The sequence below is a fragment of the Triticum aestivum genome, chromosome 2B, assembly GCF_018294505.1.
Source record: "Triticum aestivum cultivar Chinese Spring chromosome 2B, IWGSC CS RefSeq v2.1, whole genome shotgun sequence".
Lineage (NCBI taxonomy): Eukaryota > Viridiplantae > Streptophyta > Magnoliopsida > Poales > Poaceae > Triticum > Triticum aestivum.
In genome coordinates this window covers 789,659,735-789,673,737 of record NC_057798.1, presented here as the reverse complement: position 1 = coordinate 789,673,737, position 14,003 = coordinate 789,659,735, and positions in this window count along the sequence as shown.

Sequence of the window (14,003 nt, the reverse complement as noted above, 5' to 3'; positions counted from 1 at the left end):
TAACAGAAACAACAGAAAAAGAAACGGAAAAAGAAAAAAAAACTTAGTTTAGGAACGTCCTAGAAGGTTTCCAAACCCGATAAAAACCAGCTAGGAATCTTCTGGAAGGTTCCCAAAACCGAAACTGCCAGCTATAGGTACAGTGGGAGAAGGGCCGGTCCAGTCAATCGTGTGCCTGTGCGTTTGGTCGACCCTTTGACGTAGAGCGTCAAATAAGGTTTTCCAGGAAATCGATCATGCGTTGCGCATTTGGCGTGCCCTTAGAGAACCAGCTTTGGGAGTCGGTTACGGGCGATTGCCAGGCGATCGCGCTGTGACGCTAGGGTTAGGGTTTTCTGCTGGGGGTGGTGTGTTTCCGACAGCGACTAGGGCTAGCGATGACGCTCTCTGGTCGCAGGGTCGGCGTGCTGCTATCTGCCTCGCGTGGGGCTGATGGTGGAGAGGGTGAAGGGAAAGGCTGCGGCGCAGGAGGGGACATCGGCGACCACAACTTTGATGTTGGCGGCGGCGACTGTCACGCCGACGAAGAAGACGGTTGGTTCTGCTAGCCGGGGGTTCTCTAAGTCTCTGGCAGAGAGCAAGACCCCGGATCCTGCAGCGAGTCTCTCGGCAAGGCTTGGGGGGATGGTTCTCTTGGATAAAGAAGCTGATGGCATCATTTTTGAGGAAGAGGATCAGGCTCACCCTATGGAATCCAGGTGGTCTGCGGTTGGGAAGGTATGCTCATCCAAACCTCTGAAAAAAATCTGCTCTTGAGCGTACTCTACCGCGAGCCCGAGGACTGCATAAGGAGGCAAAGTTCCGGGACATGGGTTCCAACATATTTGTAGTCCACTTCGTATGTGAGGGGGATTGGAGGCACGTCCTTCAGAACGGACCATGGCAATTTGACTTCAACGTGCTAATCATGAAAGACTGCGAAGGGAAAGTGAGGCCGTCTGAGATGGTGTTCGACCGGATTGATATCTGGGTTAGGGTCAGTGATCTGCCACCGGACAAAAGGACAGAAGCGTTTGGCAAGGTGCTAGGTAACTGGCTGGGATCAACTGTGAAGGTGTATACTGATAGAGATGGGATTGCTAGAGGCCAGAATTTGCGTATCAGAGTTTCCATATCTGTTTTTGAGCCTCTGACCAGATGTTTCAATTTGAAGAAGTCGAAGGATGATACAGAAGGAGTTTGGTTTGATTTCCACTATGAAAAGATTCCTCAATTTTGCTTCGACTGCGGCAGGCTTGTGCATGTTGGTGGAGTGTGTGACCCTCCAGTGGATTCCTTGATTCAATGGGGGGGGGAGTGGTTGCATGCTTCGCCAAGAAGGAACATGACAGGGAAAGAGGGTTCGACTAGTGCAGCGGCTAGTAGTTCAAACAGTCAAACTAACTTGTTTGGAGCTGATCGCCGGAAGATCAGAGATATTCCCACAAAGAGAAACCTAGCCAAAGATTTCGGGGGTTCTGCGGAGTACCGCGCTGGCGAGGGCTCAGGCAAAAACTCGGATACCATAGTGGATGAATTTGCTCCCGGTCGCTTCTGGGGTGACCTAAGGCAAGGGCTGGAGCTGTGGAGAGAAGATAGGTTGCGTGACAAGCTGGTTGAGCAGAGTCACTAGAGGCACTGGCCTACTGGTCGCGATGCATATGAGGACAGATGGGGAAAAGGACAAAACAGAGAGTATGCTGACGGCTATGGGGATGCTAGGGGTTCGGGCCACAGGGCGCCGGAGAAAGAAACAAGAAACGATGGAACCATTATGCATGGGCGACCCGATATGCATGAGAATTATCCTATGCATGAGGATAGACAGAGGCACAAGGGCTACTATGTCAGGAAGTATCGCAATGAGGGCGAGCCTTAGATTGGCGGCTCCTCTAGTTCTTAGGATGGATCTGAAAGTCGCAAAAGGGGGACCAAGCAGGTACGGGTTGCAAAAGGGGATCAGGACAGGCTTGCAACTAATGATACGTTCGTTCGCGAGACAAGACGCAAAACAACGTTCGTGTTTGACCGTATCTCAGAACACTACGATGAAGCGGCGGACCCCGCGAGATGGGGCCGCCGAGAGCAATGAATATCCTAGCCTGGAACTGTCGAGGACTGGGGTTGGACTCGACAGTGGGCGAACTCAGAGACCTGATTAGGTCATACAACCCAGCGGTGGTGTTTTTGAGTGAGACAAAGAAGAGAGCGAGGGCAATGGAGAAGATCAAGTGGAGTCTTGGTTTCAGAGATGGGGTTGCGGTTGATTGTTGTGGTAAAAGTGGGGGCACAACTCTTTGGTGGCGTGACAATGTTCAAGTTACTGTTAGACCCTGGTGTCAGTATTTTATTGATGCAACAGTTGTTTTTGATGGCAAGGCGTTCAGAATCACTGGGTTCTACGGCGAGCCACGCACAGAGCTAAGAGAGAAATTGTGGGAGGCCCTTCGGTATCTGAGAAGACAAGATGACCAACCATGGATCTGTCTTGGGGATTTCAGTGAAGCGCTTCTGCTGTCTGAACAACACGGGGGTAATTTGTGAAGCTTTACACAAATGGACAAGTTCAGGGAATGTCTGGCTGATTGTGGCCTAGCCGACCTAGGCTTCTTTGGATACCCTTATACTTGGGACAACAAAAGGGATGGCTCGGCTAACATTCAGGTTCGATTGGACAGGGCTGTGTGCAATGATGGCTTCCTTCAAATGTTTCTCGACACGGCAGTTGAACATATAATAACAGAAGAGTCGAACCACAATGCAATTGTTGCTAGAGCTCGGGAGACGGCTCCTGATGCAAATTTGGGTACCCCAAGGAGGTTTATGTATGAAGAGATGTGGGCTAGACATGAGGGCTATGAAGCAATGGTCACCTCTGCATGGAATAATGCGGCCTCTGGGGAGAGCAGGGAGCGATGAGGATGGGTGAAAAGCTGCAAGTGATGATTGCTGACATGCAACACTGGGGCCGGACGGTCTTTGGGTCGGTCCGACGTCAAATAAAAAAAGCTGAAGCTAGATCTTGAAGATGCTAAAAAGGGCTCTCATATCCGGTACCTCACCGGAGGTGCGTGATTTGGAGGGCCAGCTTCAAGAACTGTACGGGCGTGAGGAGATCATTGAAAGTGCGTTATATCGACTAGAGGGAGGGTGAATAGGCGATTTTTATGAATTCTTCACTGAGGAATTTGCTGGTGAGGAAATTCCTAAATGAAGAACTACTTGCAGCGGAATAAGTACTCAGAAGTAAACATAACAGAACACACGCATAGTCATCATGATGAAATGAAGACAAGCACAGAGTACAGAAAGCGTAAACACAGGATAACACAAGGAAGAAGACGGACAGAGTGAAGAAATAGAACTGAGGAAATTGAGAAAGTCTTCAGTCAATGTCTTCAGACAGATATGAACAGGCACACAACAACATACATGAGGAAATGAAAGAGTTGAGGAGATAGAACCAGTTAGTTCGGTGAAGACAATGATTTGGTAGACCAGTTCCAACTGCTGTCTCAGTTGTACATCTGGTTGGAGCGGCTGAGTATTTAAACTCGAGGACACCCAGTCCCGGACACACAGTCCTCACCGTATTATCCTTGAGCTAAGGTCACACAGACCTTGCCCAATCACTCGTGGCAAGTCTTCAGGTGACTTCCGAATCTTCACAAACTCGGTCACTCGGCGATCCACAATTCCTCTTGGATGCTCTAAACCTTGATGCCTAACCGTCTGGAAGAAGCACAATTGAAAGATCGTGGATGTCACCTAGAGGGGGGGGTGAATAGGCGCTTTAAAATAATTATGGTTTAGGCTTGAACAAATGCGGAACAAACCTAGCGGTTAATTTGTCAAGCACAAAACCTACAACAAGTAGGCTCACCTATGTGCACCAACAACTTATGCTAAGCAAGATAAGCAACTATGTGATAGCAAGATATATGACAAAGAACAATATGGCTATCACAAAGTAAAGTGCATAAGTAAAGGGCTCGGGTAAGAGATAATCGAGGCACGCGGAGACGATGATGTATCCCGAAGTTCACACCCTTGCGGATGCTAATCTCCGTTTGGAGCGGTGTGGAGGCACAATGCTCCCCAAGAAGCCAATAGGGCCACCATAATCTCCTCACGCCCTCGCACAATGCAAGATGCCGTGATTCCACTAAGGGGCCCTTGAGGGCGGTCACCGAACCCGTACAAATGGCAACCCTTGGGGGCGGTCACCGAACCCGTACACTTTGGCAACCCTTGGGGGCGGTCACCGGAACCCGTCAAATTGCTCGGGGCGATCTCCACAACCTAATTGGTGACCCCGACGCTTGCCCGGAGCTTTACACCACAATGATTGAGCTCCGAACACCACCAACCGTCTAGGGCGCCCAAGCACCCAAGAGGAACAAGCTCAAGGGTACCAAGCACCCAAGAGTAATAGCTTTTCAACTTGTAACTTCCACGTATCACGTGAAGAACTCAAACCGATGCACCAAATGCAATGGCAAGGGCACACGGAGTGCCCAAGTCCTTCTCTCCCAAATCCCACCAAAGCAACTAATGCTAGGGAGGAAAATGAGAGGAAGAACAAGAAGGGGAACACCAAGAACTCCAAGATCTAGATCCAAGGGGTTCCCCTCACATAGAGGAGAAAGTGATTCGTGGAAATGTGGATCTAGATCTCCTCTCTCTTTCCCCCCCAAAACTAGCAAGAATCCATGGAGGGATTGAGAGATAGCAAGCTCGGAGAAGGTCAACAATGGGGGAAGAACACGAGCTCAAAGGATAAGGTTCATTGGGGAAGAAGACCCCCTTTTAAAGGAGGGGGAAAATCCAACCGTTATGTGCTCAGCCCGCACACGAGCAGTACTACCGCTCCACGAGTGGTACTACCGCTCGGGCGGAAGAAGCAGGGAAACAGAGCGACACAACAAGAACCTTGGGGCGGTAGTACCGTATATAAGCGGTACTACCGCTCACCCCAGCAGTACTACCGCTCCTACTACCGCTCCTACTGCCGCTACTACTGCCGCAGAACCCGACACGAGAAAACCACGTCTCGAGTCGAGGCGGTACCAGCGCGGAACTGGAGCCGCACTACCGCTTATGGCCATGGGCGGTACTACTGCTGTGGGACAGCGGTACTACCGCTTGTGGCGATAAGCGGTACTGTCGCTCCGGCCCAGCGGTACTACCGCTGGCGCCATCCTAAAGCCACTACCGCGAAAACACAGAATACTCCAAAGAAAACCAGAACTGCCATAACTTCTACAAATGAGCTCCGAATTGAGCAAACTCAAGCTTGTTTTAAACAAGACAACGAGTAGCATCAAAACAGCGAAACAAAGGAGTGACACCTCCAACAGAGAAGAATCGGCATACCTTCCAACATCGAAAACATCATAGAAGAAGCATGTGAACTCCGTTTTCGATGAACACGAGCTTGTCATAAAAATGACCAAAAGCTCCAAATCTCACAAGGAGAAGAACCAAACAAGAACCAAAAAGATGATGCAAGGATGCAATGGTTTGAGATCTCTACGAACGATACGATCAAGCAACTCATCGAGAGCCCCCCTTGATAGTACGACAAACGATCCTATAACCCGGTCTCCCACAACTACCATGAGACCGGTAAAATAGAAAACCTATCAAGGGCAAACCTTTGCCTTGCACATGGTCCACTTGAGCTAGATGATGATGATCTTGACTCCCTCAAGTTGGACCACCTTTCTTGATTGCGTTGGCTCGATGAAGACTAGTTGATTGCTCACCCATACTCCACTGTGGGTGAGCCTCTCTTCCGCACATCTTCACAAGTCCATTGTCACCACAATGGATGGCAAGCTTCAAGCATTTGATCTCTTCGTGATGCTTCACTTGAACTTTCACACCACAACCTAACCCCACAAAGAACTCTCACGAAGATCATGGGTTAGTACACAAAGCGTAATTGACAGTGCTTACCATACCATGGGATCGCTTGATCCCTCTCGGTACATATTCTACGCTTTGTGTGTTGATCAACTTGATTCACTCTTTGACTTAGTCTTGATCAACCTTGAATCTTTCCAACTCTCTTCATTTGGATGATGTCTTGAAGGTAAACATGAATGATCACACAATCTTCTTCTTCAAGACATGCTTGCAATAAGCTCAACACTCACATGACCAATCTTTGGATAATTCCTTAATAGCACCTTGGTCAACTCATAAACTCCTTGAAACCAACACATGGACTTCAAGAAAAAGCCTATGGACAGATCCTTCAAATATAACTCAAGACAACCATTAGTCCATAGAGATTGTCATCAATTACCAAAACCAAACATGGGGGCACCACATGTTCTTTCAACAGTCTTCAAAGGAAACAAGCGTCAGATCCACGCAGGATCAATCTCTTCAGTGATGCTCAATCACTTTGGGGTTTGTAGGTTTGGGGTTTGGGTTTTCCTCACTTGATGATTTCGCTCAAAGTCCTCGGAGGATGGGTTTCTCTCAAATGACAAGTGTCAGTTTCTCTCGGAGCAGCCAACCAGCTAGTGGTTGAAGGGGGCGGCTATTTATAGCCTAGGGAGCAGCCCGACATGATAAGACATAGATGCCCTTGTCTGATATGACCGTTAGGTGGGTAGATATTTTGGAACCGCTGGCGCATAGCACATCAACGGTCGGAATTTTGACTATCAAAATCCTCAGGGCTATCATGTTCCTCACTGTGTAGGCAATTCACATTGGTGAATTCCTAACTCCTCAGTCAGAACAAATTCCTCAGAGACCAGAAGAACTTCGTCTCTGTTACTAAAGAATATGACTGAACTATATGAGATTTCCAAAGGCTTCACTCAAAGGGATTGGTAGGTGTAGGATTTTGAGTTGAGCATCACATGGAATTTTTTTCTTAGTATTTCCTCGACCCCCTTTAACAGTACGGTGTTCCTATGACTCAAGAAAGAGAAAAATGAAACTACGAAAACAAAAGTCTTCACGCTTCATGTTCCTCGAATGATTGCCATGTCTTCATGGTCACACCAATTTCTCCACTTTCAAAGTCTTCAGAAAGTCTTCAGAAATCCAAAGTCTTCAGTTGAAGAACTTCATTTTTAGGGGTCGACTTTCTCTGTAAATATCAAACTCCTCATAGACTTATATACCCGTGTACACTCACAAACGCATCAGTCCCTTAACCTATAAGTCTTCAATACACCACAATCACTAAGGAGCACTAGATGCACTTACAATCTCCCCCTTTTTGGTGATTGATGACAATATAGGTTAAGTTTTCAATGGGGATAAATATATGAAGTGTAGATACTGATGTTGAGGAATTTGATTGCAAGATATAGAAGAACTCCCCCTAAGGATGTGCATAGTGAGGAATTTGATTTTGAAGCAATGCACACTTGAAGAGTATAATCATGGAGATCTCCCCCTATATCTTGTAATTCATACACGCATTTGACATATAATATGAAGAATTTAAAATGCATGATGAAATATGGTGACTAATGTAATTCAGCATGCGGCATTAACATTAATGAGGAATAAGCATGCAGAAGAACACAACAAAAGTATCAGGCCACCATAGCACTACTAGGGAAAACCCTAGTAGTAGCGCGGGTAGCCGCGCTACTAATAAGGCGCTACATCTAACTCATAGTAGTAGCGCGGCCCTTACCCGCGCTACTACTATTGACGATATCAGCAACGCTTTTTATGAACGCGCTACTATTACCTAGCTGTAGCGATTCTGCAGTCCCTCGCTACTGCTATATCTTTCATCATTTTCCCCCGCACCCCTTTCCCTTTCAGTTTCCCTTTCAGATACTAGATACTAGGTACTGCTAGTAGATATCAAATTCATAAACCATTACTGGGTAGTACTCCCTTCATTCCAAATTACTCGTCGTGGTTTTAGTTCAAACCACGACGAGTAATTTGGAACAAAGGGAGTACTAGATAACAATTTCATGCATAGTCAACATGCATCCTCAAGCAGGACAAGGTCATATCAACGACGATCATCATATGTAGTTCTAGATGATATCGACGATGATCATCATATGTAGTTCTAGATGATATAGCCACACACACATATGTAGTTCTAGATGATATAGCCACACACACATATATAGTTCTAGATGATATCGAAGACAATCATCATCCTCAAGCCTGGGCAGTTGGTGTTCCTGATAGTAATTAGGATGGCCTGTCCAACACGAAGATTCTTGCCATCAAGGAATTTCTTCCACCCAACCGAGTTTAAGTGTGTGCGACCATCCGTGTCCACGCGGTAAGTACAGGTTGTGACGGAGCCCCTTGCAGTAAGGCGTAGTCCAGCTGAGCCTTCTTCATCAGGCTCGATACCATAACTCACAGATATGCTCTTTGCCAATTTCTGAATAAGAAAAACATATCAATTAATAAATAGCCTTTGCATTTGTAAGTATAACATACCATATCATGTCGATCAACCATGGTATTTGTCAAGCGGGTCACGAATGGCACCCCGACAAAGTCAGCACATGGCGGAATTATGTCCCACAGGTTGGACACCTCCTCCTCACTCAGCCTTGTTCTTTGAGCTACGATGGCTTCATGAAGTGGGTCATCATCATCTTCATCGAGTGGGTCCTCACTATTTTCATCATCTTCATCATCTTCGTCATCTTCATCATCTTCCACCAGGTTGAGATAAATGAAAGCCAGCTTGGGTCTTTCTGCTCGGAAGGAGAAGTTGATCAACTCACCACCAGTAAGACGTATGCGAGCGACGAAACGGTCCCATCCATGTCTTCCAATCTGCGACATATTGCGTCCTTTCTCGACCTCCATAGTGTACGGCCCCCCAGGAGCCTCAAATGTCACAGTGTCTCCTGTCAGCTTGTTGAATTTCAACCTCACATTGCATGGGACAATCTGTGTAAAATAAGCAAAATGACACAATGCAGTAATGCCAACACTAAAAATAAAATAGTTATACATTTCATCTAATTTCTTACTGCCGCATGACGAAAACTCGGCTGGAAGTAGATGCCGAACAGCTTGCCAGTTGCAAGGCTGCTGGCGCATCTTGACTTGCACAGTCGACATAGTGGTGGTGGTGGTGGCGCCATTTTTCCTAAAGATCTAGTAACATATTAGATGACAAGGTACCACCTACATTTTGCCAAAAAGTAACTTATTAAAAAAACAAAAGCAACTACATACCTATCCATGTACAGAAAAAATAACAATAAAATGGTGCATACTAAATCAACTAAATGAACTAGCCTACTAAATCAACTAAATTAAAATGTTCTAAATCAACTAAATGAACTAGCCTACTAAATCAACTAAATCAAAATGTTCTAAATCAACTAAATGAACTAGCCTACTAAATCAACTAAATCAAAATGTTCTAAATCAACTAAATCAACTAGCCTACTAAATTAACTAAATCAAAATGTTCTAAATCAACTAGCCTACTAAATCAACTAAATCAAAATGTTCTAAATCAACTAAATCAACTAGCCTACTAAATCAACTAAATCAAAATGTTCTAAATCAACTAAATCAACTAGCCTACTAAATCAAATTAATCAAAATGTTCTAAATCAACTAAATGAACTAGCCTACTAAATCAACTAAATCAAAATGTTCTAAATCAACTAAAAGAACTAGCCTACTAAATCAACTAAATCAAAATGTTCTAAGTCAACTAAATCAACTAGCCTACTAAATCAACTAAATCATATCAACTAAATCAAAATGTTCTAAGTCAACTAAATCAACTAGCCTACTAAATCAACTAAATCATATCAACTAAATCAAAATGTTGCATATGAACTAGCCTACTAAATCAATATGTAGCGGGCAGGAGCGAGAAGGAGGGGCGACTCGAGGAGGGAGAAGAGAGTAGGATGGAGGAGGAAGGCGGAGCGAGGAGGGGCCGGCCGGCGGCCAGTGGAGGGAGGACGGAGGAGGAAGGCGGAGCGAGGAGGGGCCGACCAGCGGCGAGTGGAGAGGGAGGACGAAGGATGAGGCTGGTACCAAGTCCAACAAGGAGGAGGAGGTGACGGCGGCGTAGACGGAGAAGGGGCGACGGGGGTGGACCGGTGCGGGGGATTGAGAGGGGATCCAGTGAGTGTGTGACTGTGAGTGGATCGGATAGAGGAGATGGGGGTGGGAGATGGAATGGCTTAGCAGTAGCGCGCTATAGAGAAAGACGCTACTGCTAAGCTACCCAGCAGCAGCGCCTTTCACAATAAAGCGCTACTGCTATGTGTCAGCATGTAAAAATAGACTTTGTTTAATATATCAAAAATACATTGATCATCAACGATCTTTTTGTGTACAATCTGATTTGTCAATATGAGTCCTCACCGGTTTAGGAACAGGTGAAGACTCATATTGCAGCCACAAATTCTACACATAGAGTTCAATGAAGACCAAGTTCTTGTCAAAGTTTGAGAAGTAACATATTTAAGGTGGTAGAAACTCTCTTCACGGAGCGAGGTGGGACTAAATTTTTGTAGTAAACTTATCAGTAGCGCTTATTGGCGAAATGCACTGCTACTATGCTACTAGCAGTAGCGCCCTTCGTTATAACGCGTTGCTGCTGTAACTAGCCTCGCGGCGGCCTCATGGGAATTCTAGCAGTAGCACGTCTTTGGGCGGGCGCGCTACTGCTATATTTGTTTCAGCAGCGAGTTACTCTTGAGCACGCTACTGCTAATTAGCAGTAGCGCCTTATTTTAAAGCGCGCTGCTGATAAGATTCTGTGTATAGGCTTTTCCCTAGTAGTGTAGAGTTTAAGATTACAACTCGATCCAGCAAAGTCATCAGAAGAACGAGAGTTGTAACTTAGCAAAAATGCCAATATAAGATAGACTTGCTTGAAGACTAACTCAAATTTCTCCCCCTTTGTCATCGAATGACCAAAAGGGTTGAAACTGAGGACTAACGCCCCTGAGGAATATCATGTTGATGGAGGAGCGCCAGCGTTGTCAGGGTCTTGAGTCGTTGTAGGGCCTGCTGCAGTGTCGTCCAAGTCTTCATGCTCGTCCGTGGCGCGTGATGAAGAATATGAGCTGGCCACCAAGGAAGGAACCTTGACTTTCTTGAATCTCTTCGGTGGAGGAGCAGACCAGTCAAAGTCTTCCTTGAAGCCCATTTGCTTCAAATCTTCTTCACCATATAGATGTGACAGAATAGCCCAGGTGCGATCAAACACTTCATGGAGGTAGTAGTGGTTTTTCTTCACTGCATTATGTGTAGAAGTCATGTTGTGAAGAATAGAGCCAACCTGACGCTTAACCCACTTGTGGTTTCGATCCACCTTCTGGTGAAGACTTATCAGTAGTTCACGATCAGTCAACACACGAGGAGTAGTAGCTTTAGGACTTGTCTTGGTAGCATTGGCAGCAGTATCATGAGTGGCAGAGTCATCATTGGTGGAGTAAGATGCAGCTTTGCGGAACTGACCATCCAATGGACGAATGCCTTCATCGATCATGACTGGTGACTTGCCCTTCTCATCAGATAAGGAAATTGTCCGCTTGAGGACTTCAATAGGGGGCAAGTAGCTGAGGTGATTCTGAAAATCGGCCTTGTAGTGGAGTGAAGACCTTGTTCTGAGGAATCTCATGATCCACGGCGCGTAAGGCTTCAACTCAAATGGATAAAGTGCAACATTCGTCAGAGTCCTCATGAAGAAATCATGATAATTTATGGGGATGCCATGCATGATGTTGAAAAGCATATTCTTCATCATTCCGATAATTTCTTCATCGGATGAGTCATGGCCTTTGATGGGACTCATGGTCTTCGTCAGGATGCGATAGATGGTTCTGGGCACATAGAGCAATTCCTTCACGAGGAATTTGGTCCTTGGAGCTTGTCCTGGCTTCAGCGGCTTCATGAGCACTTGCATATGGTGATCAGTGAGTTCAGGCTCATCATACAGACAACGAGCACCGTCAAGTGGAGGACTGATTGGTAAGGCACGAAGCAATTCAGAGGCTGGTGCCTTGTAATGAGTGTTTTCAGTCATCTAGTCCAACACCCACGAGTTGACGTCAGCAGCATCGCCTGTGATATGCAAAGTTGCATAGAACTGAAGAATAAGCTCTTCATTCCAATCAACTATGTCAGAGCAGAAATTGAGCAAGCCAGCGTCTTGAATCATGCTGAGGACTTGAGAGAAGCAAGGCATGGATTCCATGTCCACATGAGGAATATGCTCATGATCGAAGACTTTGTCCTTGTTGAGGAGCACTGAGAAATAGAAGTTGTCCTAGCTGGCAGTCCAGAAACGTTTCTTTCTGAGACGAGCATTGTCATATGGGTTGAATTCAGTGAAGAATACGTGCTCGCCGAAGAAATCATCACCCTTGAATTTTTGCTTCTTGGAGAAGGGATCCTTTGGCTTGGGCTGAGGAGTGTCAGTCAATTGCAGCACCACTTCAGGAATCACAATTTCAGGTTCCTCAGGCTGAGGGATTTCAGGCTCTTCAGCAGCTTCAGCCTGGGTCATCAATTCTTCATTGACAATTTCTTCAGCACTACTGGCTGGAATTTCTTCATGAACACCTGGGGTTGCATGAGGTTCTTCAGATCCCATTTGCACTTCAGTGGCGGCAGGGGACCGAGGAATAGCTTGGAGTGGAGTGAACATTGGAGAGTTTGGATGTTGACTATCCCAAAATTCATCATTGAGCATAGGAGTGGTACACCTAATGTCCACATCCTCATCTTCAATTTCTTCAACACCTGCCTCTTCAGTAGTAAACTAAGGCATAGGTGAGGAAATGACTGGGGTTGAAGGGATCTTATCCACTTCAATTTCTTCGTCCAACAGCTCTGACGAAGCAGCAGAAGGAGTTTCTTCATCAGATTCATCAGGAATCACATAATCATCACCAAATGGAACAAGGTCCTTTGATGGCATTGATGAGACTGGAACAACATCAATTGGATTGTCAATTGAACTGATCAGAGTCTTCATCTTTTTCGGAGCTGAAGAATTTGAAAAAGTTGATGCCTTCCTTTTCTTCACAGCTGCACCTTCTGCAGCCTTGGTCTTCTTCGCATCTAATGCAGATGGAAGGATCGGAGTTGGTGTAGGCGCAGGAGGTGCAGAGGACTTTGGTTCATCTTCCGCGTACGGTCATACGGGGTCATTTTCATCGGGAAGGGTCTGGCATACCACAAAACAGAGGAAATGAACTTCTATTCAAGTGCCTCGGTCGAAACGGGGTCCTGTTGATCGGGAGAGGTGTGGCATACCGCAAAATGAAGGAAATAGACTTGTGTTGGAGCGCCTACGGTCAAAACGGGGTCCCGTTCATCCACCGTCTACTGCCTCGCTCCAACCTCCACGGGTTACTGTTCATCCACCTTCGACCTCCTCCAACCTCCATGGGCTACTGTTCATCCACGGCTACTGTTCATCCAGCCTCCACCGACTGCTGTTCATAGAGCCTCCACGGGGTCTTGTTCATCCACCCCAACCGGCTGGGGTGTGGCGGCCTCCTCGGGGTCCTGTTCATCCAGCGGCAATGGCCTACTACCACGGGGGTCCTATTCATCCAACCCCCACCAGGAACTGTTCATCCATAGCCAACCAACCGGCTCGACTCATCACGTCTCGACTCGTTCTACGTACTGCGCGCATGGTAGCAACGGTCACTGTTCATTGAGAGGCAGCCCAAAGCAACGGTCACCACGTCTCGACTTGTTCTACGTACTGTGCGCATGGTACGTGGATTTGTTCAGTTTCTTCAGGTGCACCACTAGTGGATGCCCTGGCAATATCTTCAGCGGCTGGAATGGAGTCATCAGCCCTGGCACTCTCATTTTCTTCAGTAGCCTGAATGTCATCAGCGGTGCTGGCAAGTTCTTCAGTAGCTTCAACGTGCACAGGTGGAGCAGCACTTGAAGTGAACTTCTTCGTCAGATTGACGAAATGCACCTTGGCGCCCTTCCAATCAGCATAGTAGCAATCAAATTCATCGCTGAGTTGTTTGATTTCAGCTTGCAAGGCAAGG